The sequence below is a fragment of the Octopus bimaculoides genome, chromosome 12 (genome assembly GCF_046866305.1).
Source record: "Octopus bimaculoides isolate indiv1 chromosome 12, ASM4686630v1, whole genome shotgun sequence".
NCBI classification, from domain to species: Eukaryota; Metazoa; Mollusca; class Cephalopoda; order Octopoda; family Octopodidae; genus Octopus; species Octopus bimaculoides.
In genome coordinates, this window is record NC_142939.1 from 551,474 (window position 1) to 561,473 (window position 10,000).

The 10,000-nt window shown below is 34.7% G+C and overlaps 1 long non-coding RNA gene across 1 annotated transcript in view; it reads right to left on the minus strand.

Annotated features, from left to right (window-relative positions):
- LOC106877782 (uncharacterized) overlaps positions 1-10,000 on the minus strand; it is a 46,730-nt gene that overhangs the window by 15,676 nt on the left and 21,054 nt on the right. The window contains exon 2 of the long non-coding RNA XR_001410416.2: positions 6,259-6,343. This is a non-coding gene — a long non-coding RNA (uncharacterized LOC106877782). The remainder of the gene's footprint in view (positions 1-6,258; positions 6,344-10,000) is intronic.

A 10,000-nucleotide genomic window follows, 5' to 3' on the forward strand; every position in this document is an offset into this window, starting at 1 on the left:
TAAGTAAGCAGCTATAACAATTCGCATCACATGATTTTAAACGAAAAATTGAAGATGGTTGTGTTGCCGCAAAATTCGTGTCGTCTGCTGACGCTGAGTCAGTTAATCCGGTACCTTTTTCGCTCTACTCTGTATCTGAAACCTACAGATTTTTTATCCTCAAATTTAAACTTTACACTAAAACTTTGTGCTTATCAGACAGTAAAACTGGCTGAAGAAAATTCTTTATAAAACGCGACCCTAGCAATAAAAACTCTAAGAAGCGTTCTAAAAGTGGAAAAAAATATTGGCAGCAGTGACTATTCTGGAATAGACATATCGAATTAAAATTAAATCGTGAGTAAAACAATAAACGCTTTTTTTTTTGAAAATTTGGTTTTTCTACAGACCTCGTATATATGTGTATGTGTGTATACTTTGTGTACATACATCTGTCCTTATATACACACAGACAAACACACATTACATCTATATGTATGCAAAATAGGTTTTTGAAAACGGGTATTGAAAAAAAGACAATTTTGTAGCTTTATATTTTTTATATTGTCTTATTTTTTCATACATTCTTGTGAGATCTTCTGTTTGGAAAGTGAAGATTCCAAATACATTATTGACGTTTCTAAAATCTTCACTGTCTCCTCTTTTAGACAAAATGAGGTTGGTGCTTACACTGTGTAAATGTGATTTGTGTTGACATTGCTAGCGGAATTTGAATTTTTACTGTTATATTTATAGCTCACCCATTAAGTATATATTTTTGTGCGTGATTTAAGTCTCCTGTTTGTATATATTGGCACTGAGTTGTATCTGATCAGGTTCTGATCATCGCTTTTTTACTTGTTTGGAAATAGCGTTTAAAATAGATATGTCATCTACTTATGATTCCCTATTCAGTCGAGTTATGTGTTGTGTGCTTCAATGTATTGCATTTGCTCCCAGTTGATCGTGTACAAATGAATAATTGGGTTTTTGTCGTACTTGCAGGGCAAATATAACCACTGCAGCCGTGAAGTTTAAAACTTGCACGTTTGCAATCAATTTTATACGAGTTCTGTCCAAAGAGAAACAAGATTTAAAAAAGAATAGTTATTGATTTACGTAGAACTTAATCAGATTTGTCTCCTTCAAAAAAGTTTCGCTCAATGGTGATAAACTGCTCTCAACTGCAATGTTTTCGGTTTAAGAAGAGGCGGAGCGTGGTGTAGTATTCAAATTTATTTGTCTATATCTCAGACTTCTAATTCGTTGTCGTAGCTTGGGTTTTGGCCACTCTGTGTGGTAACCAAATTGGTGGTGTCTGCCATAAAGGTAACATACCTTCAAGTACAGCAAACTCACGTATTTAAAAGGGCCATCCTGTGTGATTCGAAGTCCGCATGCCGCACGATTTCCTCTGACTTCACGCTGCATCTTTTGGGAAAGCTCATTATAAACAGTACCCTTCCAACTAAGAGACTTTCAACATCATTTTCATATTTGAGCCGTACGGACGTGCATTTTTCTCGTTCTAGAAATGATTTAACTCGTTGCCACGATTATCTTTATTTTTGACATCATAGCCTCACGCCCTCGCTTTGTCACCTGTTACGACACTTCTCAGAAAGTTTCCATCCACATTCGAATGATCAAACAGTTCCTAATTTAATTTGATTCGGATCTCTTATTCTTCATTTATGAGCGGGCAATTCACTTGCATACTTTTCACTAATGTGATCATCGAACCATAGCGTGGAATTGTGTAGACTTCGGATCATCATCTGCTGCTATTTTCTTTGTAAAACGCCTGCAACAGCCGTGATATTCTGTACTTGTAAAGAATTATAACGTTTACTAATTAAGTCCTACCATTAAATTAGCCTCTTCCTGAGTCTCTGCTGGCTGAGTGATATTAGTGAGCTTGACCATCATTCCGGACGCTTCAATGATTTCACGCAAGCACGCCAGCCATCACAGTCCACTATGCATGTTCTTAATTCGTCAACATTTGCCATTCTACTCTCCTGAAGCAATGTAACATCTCACTAATATGATATGTGACACTGAATACATTACGAGAGTCGGCTGAAAAGTTTACATGCTGACCAGGACACTCTCATGGAATGCGACTAAATGAGATTTATATTTCAGCAGAGTCCCTCTTGCGGTCACTCAGCTTTTCCATCAGCGTTTCAGTGTTTCGATCCCATTGATAAAGAAACTTTCATTCTGTTGGTCAAAAAAAGTCATCACCAGCAGATATGACGTCATTATCACTGCGATACTGGTTCCCAACAAAACGTTTTTGATGTTGAAGAATCGATGATTGTCAGACGAGGCCAAAACAAGAGAATAAAGAGGGTGAGTGACTAGTTCAAAGCCACAATCAGGCACAGCAGCAACTGAAACGAAGGCCTTGTATGCTGGAACATTGCCTTCATGAAACAAGACCCTTTCGTCAGTTTTTTAGGTGTTTGGTCTTGACAGCTTTTCGTAAATGCTTCAGCAAGTTGGCTTAATACTCCTCAATGATGGTGTGACACTTTTGAATATAGTCAATAAACACAATGCCTTTTGTATCCCCAAAAATCTGACACCATCACATTGCTTGCAGATGAAAGGGCCTTTGCATTATTTGGAGCAGGTGAGGCGGAGTGTTTCCATTGAATGCATTATTTCTTTTCTCTGGCCCAAAATGATAAACCCAACACTCATCATGGATTAGGAAACGCTCAAGGGAACCAGCTGGATCTGCCTCAAACAATGTCAGATATTAACGTGATGTGATCAGGCTGGTGCGCTTTTGATCAGGTGTTAGACGACGCGACAATCACCGAGCAGAAACCTTCTTCATCCCAAGTTCCTTGTACTGAGTACTCTCAACTCTTTCACGCTTATGATCCATAACCATGTGTTGAACACGATCAATGGTGGTGGCCGTTGTAGGACGCTCAAACCTTTCGTAATCTTCAAGACTCTACTTCTCTTAAATTCATCCCCCACACACGCTTTTGCACTGTTTATAAAGCTGGTGCGTCATCCCCTTATGTAACAACCATAAGGACTAGACTTGAGGACTTGAGGACTAAACACTTATTTTGCAGGCGTCTGATAACACCACAATACCAGATTTTGTCCATTTGAAGAGAAGTCATTACTAATTATTTTTGAGTCTTCTTTGAACAGTCAGATATCAATTTACCTGCGAAACCCCCCAGAAAGCAATGCAGTTTTGAATAAGAAGAATTGAAATTAATGCATGCAAGATTTCACAGCTCTAGTATCACTCCTTTATAGTCAGCCTATGAACTTATCAACCCACTCTCATCCGTGGTTTATTTTGAAAATGCACATGGTAAATTTTGTAAAAGAATTCAATATCTCAATTCTTTTGCTACTTGGACAATGTTAAGACAGCTGCCTCTTTCCGCCACCATATTTCTAGAACTACGAAACGTGAATCAGTAAACGAAATACCAATAAATATTCAGCATGTAACTTAGTTTCTGGAAAGACTAACTTTCTGATAAGTAGTTTATATGAAAATTGTATAAAGCGATATTTGTATTGGAATTAGTTTTATGCACAACGGCCTGCGGAACTCCCATTCAATGCGTGGAACAATGTTTTTAGTTTGGAAGTGGCGACATGACAGTGTCAAGACAAACAATAGAACCTACCGTCGATCAGATTCTAAACAGGGATTCCGGTCAAATTAAATAACCAGAACCGAAAAGAAGAAAAATCTTTATTTGTCCCATTAAAGAAGAACAGAGAAACTGTGATATACATACATGAACACCTACACATAATATACATATGTGCATGTGTACACGTACACACACACACAAACGCACTCTTACACACACAAACTGACACACACACATATGCATACATAGTTACGTAGATACATGCTTTCATACATAGGAGCATGCATACACAGAGAAGATTCATTGAATTTTCGATAATCGCCATTCCCAGTGTACATGAGACAGCTAATCTGTCGGACTTGTGAAATTACTGTTTATTCTTCCGGTAACGCTCACCTTTTACACAAATTTGCTACATCTTGAATTTGTTCTAAACCTGAATTCACTATGCAGAGAATTAATACAAACAACAAGGTTGGGCACAATGACAACATCAACAACATCGGAAAGAGAAAGTAAAATCTTTATAAATACGACGAGCAGAATTGAAATTATTCAGTAGATTTTCTTTGAACTTATGAACTAAATAACGACTTGTGTTTCTCTGCTGGCTATTAGAATAGAGTGAAAATATATTGAGACTAAAACACTCAGAACTGAATTATTTCACAGCAAAACAATTACACTAGCAAGCATCATTTGTTGAAGGCAAGAAGAATATCACTAATAATAATTTGATTCTCAAATATCAGAAAAGTAGAGACATAACAGTAGAAACAATAAACAAAGAACGTATTCCCGTAAATAAAGAACAGCTGCCTACTTATGGTTCCGATTGTGAACAAACCGTCGCGTCTGCATATAACTATTAATGACCACGATAGCAGCCACAACAGTGTGCCAAGAGCAGCAAGGGGGGGGTGCAGAGTATAAAAACTTCAAACGTATTCGAAATGAAACATTTTAAGAGAAAACCGACTCGGTACTAAAGTTACAGCTGCAAGACAGATCATATTAAAATAATATTGAGACACATAAGCATATGGACTAGAAAATATGGTCGTTGGATCACTTGGCATTCAGTAATCCGTGGCCTACACGTCAATATTGTACAAGTATAGAAGATCCAGTCTATTGAGGATAAAAGCCCGCAAATACACGGCATCATCAAAACATATTCTTTTGAGTGAAAACGGAAACACAGAAGTAGAGGTTTATCAATTTTCCTAATCTTTAAATGTAGCGCACTCAATCGACAGTATCTACCAAGTTTCACAATACATCCATTGAAGGAGTATCTAGCTGGGATAGTTAGTATCTTGAAAGTTAGAAAGTATATTCTGGCCGATGACATTGCTTACACACCCGGGGAAGCTGCACTGGTGCATCGCATGAAATCACCGGACGAAGCACTTTATAATTATCAACAGAAAGTCATGCCTAGCAATATCGTCAGAAAGTCTCAAGGTGACAGTAGTATAAGTTATTAGATTTGTGTATCAGAATGTGTGTTTTTTTTTGCTTATTAGAACGTATAATTTCTGCCATTCTAAAATCTGGTAAGTACTTTTAAGATCAGGCTTCAGTGAGGTCGTATAATTATACAGATAAGAATACAGAACTATGTCTAAAGTTGTCTACAAAAGATAGATTTACTCCTCACGAAATATCCTCATTGACTTTTTAGTCAATTTTAGCGTTAATGATTTCTTTCATTATTACAAGCAGAATTTGTGTCGATTAACCATTTTGTTACCATATTATATTAATCTCACTTAAGTATTTTGTATAGTTTTTGTTTTTAGCCATTATATTACATTCCACCTTGAAGAATATGTTTTACAATCCAAGGAAAGAGGCAATAACAACAAAGTAGCTTTATACACTCGATAGAAATGCAGATAAAACACTAAGTTGAGACAATGGTGAAGCTTCTGTGGACTTAATACCGAAGAAATGATCCACATCATAAAAACTGTATGGAAATGTCATGACTGGCAATATTGTCTGTCTAGGAGACATAATGTGGTGGCCAAAACACTTTATGATGTAATTCTAAGAAAGATATTTTGAAATTCAAAATATAAACAGCTTATAATGTGAAAGAATGTTGGCGAGTTGTTCCAGGCAAAATCTCTTTGAAATGTGTGCGCAGTAAAGTAACGATAATAATATGAGCTAGAGGACAGAAAGTGAATACAGTAATAGAAATCAGATGTCCAGTAGATGTTAAGAAAGCATCTATGGCGAGCTACAGTGTAATCTTTAGATACTGCACACAGACTACAGCTTTAAATGTATACTTGTGATTTTGAAGGGAACATGAATATGTCTTTAACTGATTCAGATTCACCATTCAGCTGGTTTTTGAGGGGCTAGAATTTATGAAACAGAAAGGATATGAATTAAAATGAAACAGAAAGGATACGAATCAATATAAGTGAAAATATCGGAAAAACATTCCAGAAATTTAACTTTTAGTGTGTACAAAATGTATGCTTATGTATACAGAAACATGTATGGTCATGTACTCACGCATAAGTCTAGGTATACGTATTCACACACGTAATGGCATGCATGCATTTGTATCTCTAAGCTTGCCGATGCTTACATAGATACAATATAAACGTACATTCATATCTACCTCGTTGATGTCTAAATTTCAATGAAAGTGTCTTGATTCTGGCTCGAATGTCAGTTCTTCATTGGTGGGAAATCTGTAAATTAAGATCAGAACATAAAAAAATGGAATAAAATTATATTGAATAATCTAAAATGCAAAAGAATAATACAGAATGATATAGATTAGAGATAAACTTTACAAAATAAGAAATATATGTGGAACATTTCAATTAGAACATCCATTAGCGTGTAAAATAGAATATTTTTAGGGAGTGTTAACATCTTTTACATATCAATTCTGTTTAAACATATAGAAGCATAAAAATTGAGATTTACTGTAAAATTCCAAACTACATCAATATTTCACTACAGAATATGTTATGTCAATGGTTCAGGCGAAAGGTGGTTTTATTGCTTGCACTTACAGAAGTTTGCGAGAGAACTTTCACATTTTAAACCACTTTATTAAATATATTAACAGTAGTGCTGCGAGCAGCTTTGCATACCAGAAATAGTAGCCAAATCTCCTCCAAATGACACACACCGTTGCCTTAGACAAGGGGGTAGGACATTATATAATGCACTCTTAAATGTTTACAGTTTATTCAGTCAAGATAGTGACTAGAGAAGGAACAAAGTTCTACAAAGAATCTATCATAAAAAGCAATGAAGCGTTGAATAACACTGAATAGATCTATTATGCAGGAAAAGAAATAGGTAGCGTTTAAAGATGGAATGTAATTAACTGGAAGTCTAGAGAAATAGAGCTGATCTGAGCTAAACTAAAGCACCAACCAGAATAACATCAATTATTGAAGTAATAAGATCAACTCCATCTACTCTGACTTCAGTTGGAATAAGAAGAAATAAATGAGAGAAGGTTTCAGGCTGTTTTTTTGACTGGATCATATATTTTTTTCCTTCCTAAATATTAGAGCAACCTACTCTGCAATAGGAAAAAACATGAATACGACGACAACAGCTAATCAAATGCTATACTTCATTATCTTATCTGTCTTATTTGATAGGTTCGATCAAATTTAGCTGTTATTTGCTGCTCCATTCAAGAACAACAACTAAGCGGTTTGAATTTCAATGAAATGAATTGTAGAATTGAATTAATAATCACAAAGTAAATCACTTTAGATCTGTATAATATCTCATCAAACCTGTGCTCGTTGCTAGGAAAACTGTGCTCGTTGCTAGGAAAACCGTGCTCCGTTATCCCCAACTCCTCCATATTATACAGGTTATACATATCATACATATCAATCATAGCTCTTTAGCTTTAAACGCATCACAAGGGACTCGAACTATCATTCTGATATAATATTTAATCTTTTGCGTTTAGGATTGAGATCATCGGATATAACGTCAAGGATATCTCATTTTAAAAAACATTTACTACTCCAGTTATATGAGAATTTTGTATGAGCGAATAAATGATCAGATAAATGAAAACAGTTGTATGTACTTAGAATATTTAACGTAAGTTTTTGTCCTCTCTTTCATCTATGTTAGATGTGTTATCAGTTTTATCTTCTATATTTAACTTTTGTTCTGCATGAAGCAAATTTCAAAGTATGTGCCAAGCTAGTGCAAATGACAATAAAATAATATCATTATATTATCTTATATTAAATATCTTTAATCTTTTAATTAGATATTTGATCTTTGTTAGTTTGAAAACTTTAAAGATTAAATGAAAATACTGAATAAATTCAAATATGAATAAAAAGATACGATTAATCCCAAATGATAAATTTTATATAAATTCTTTTAATAAATCGGTAAAGATCTGAAAGTAACAGGAAATTATTTTTTACTCGATCTTCCTAATGTAATATAACTCGACACATCCATTTGAAGATCAAGAATTAAGTTGAGCTGTCATAAAGGATCCACAAGTGCTAGAAAAGATTATAATCATCATTAAATTCGATCACCTATAAGCCACCAGAAAAAAAAAAAAGTCTTATCCTCTTCAGTAAACACACATCTAAGAAGTGGAAAATGTAATCATTGCAGTAAATATTTGCTACGTCACCAGAGCCCATCACAACCACCTCTTCAACAAGTATTTTGTTTATTGATATGCAAGAGTGTATCTACTCATTAGCATGTGACTGTGTTGTTACGATTATAGAAATGCAGCAGGTATTGTATGACACTTGGTTGTTGCAAATAGAAGTTCTATATGAGCAATAAATTTTACGACATTTTTAATTCCAGAAATGCTTTCTAAGCTGTGACGTGTTATAGGTAACATCTTTTAAATGATTTGTTTGTGCGTGTGACCAATATACATTGACATGACTGACTTCTCTTATACAAAACTCCTAGTATACAATACTTCTCTTGCTATGCCCAGTACAATCAAAATACTGACGACCTTTTATTTTTTTATTTAATTATGGATCGATACCATTCGCGTATTATACACAAAAAACTCCATAGGGAGATAAAAAATTCTAAGTTTCTGTGCCTGAAAAAAATCATTAAAGATCTTGGTCTTCAAGGAACCACTGCGCTCAACATACGCAATTTCTCGTGCCAACAATTGAATCCCCAAGATCTGGAAACTGAAAAAAACTCCCCAGCGTTATGAAATCCAACAAAATCCAATTGAAATAGCTCACTGCAGACTCATCACCCTCCTCAACCTGTCTTTAAACGAAATTGGTAAGTTCACACTTGATATCACAAACCCACACATACAACCCTCTCCAAATTACAAGATTGACTCAAACCACTTCTCTCAGCCATCTCGGTACAAACAATTCTTACATAAAAAGTAATTTACATCACGATCACAACATCAAATATCCAACACGTACCATTGTAATTAACACTGTAATTAGCAAATCTATCCATTCCGCCCACACCGCTATCCACGTATACCTTAAGGGAAGGAAAACCGCTTGTCATCTCTGCAAAGAGCTGTCCATTGGATACTGGACCTAGTGCTTTGTTATATTGAAAAAAAGAAAAAATGAAATACTTCCTGTGTTTCATACTTTGGTATTGACATATCAGGCCTTGCTAACATTAAAGCGTTAGTTCTAATACATTTTGTAAGAGGCTGAATGATAAATCCGAAGCTATGTATTAACATACCAAGTTTATTATAGCAGACGATGGAACATTTTCACCAAAATTAATCACTTTTAAAACTGTTGTTATTATGGTGTAAAAATAAACATTTAGATTTGGATATCTTTTGAATATATTACATTTTCTTTAAAAAATTTCGACAACTCGATTTCAGTGGATCGGTTTTTCTTCCCATAGGAGTAACTTATTTGCATCTCCGATTTAGTTATTGATCGTATCAAAGATTCTGTCCGATAAAAAGGCACGTTGACGAATATTTAGATGTCGGTATTGGCAGCTTTAATACGACCAAGATATGAAATGTGTTAAACCGTGAAATTAGATTCTTAACATAAACACACGCCCGCGTGCATAAACATATATTATGTGTATTTTTTTAAAATTTCGAATCTATAAACAAGAAAAAGGTTAAACTCATTACAATGTATTTGCAAGTTGAAGCTTCATTCTTTGACTAAGCCGATATTTTCTTGAAACATCTGTCGCTTGAAGCAATGATCACCAATAAACATGAGAGATCGAAAAATTACAATTTCAGCTTGAAGCTAATGTATATTTCTGTATTTATATATACATGTATATGTATTATGTATGCCTTATGTACGTATTTACATATCCATGTGCGTATGTATATATAT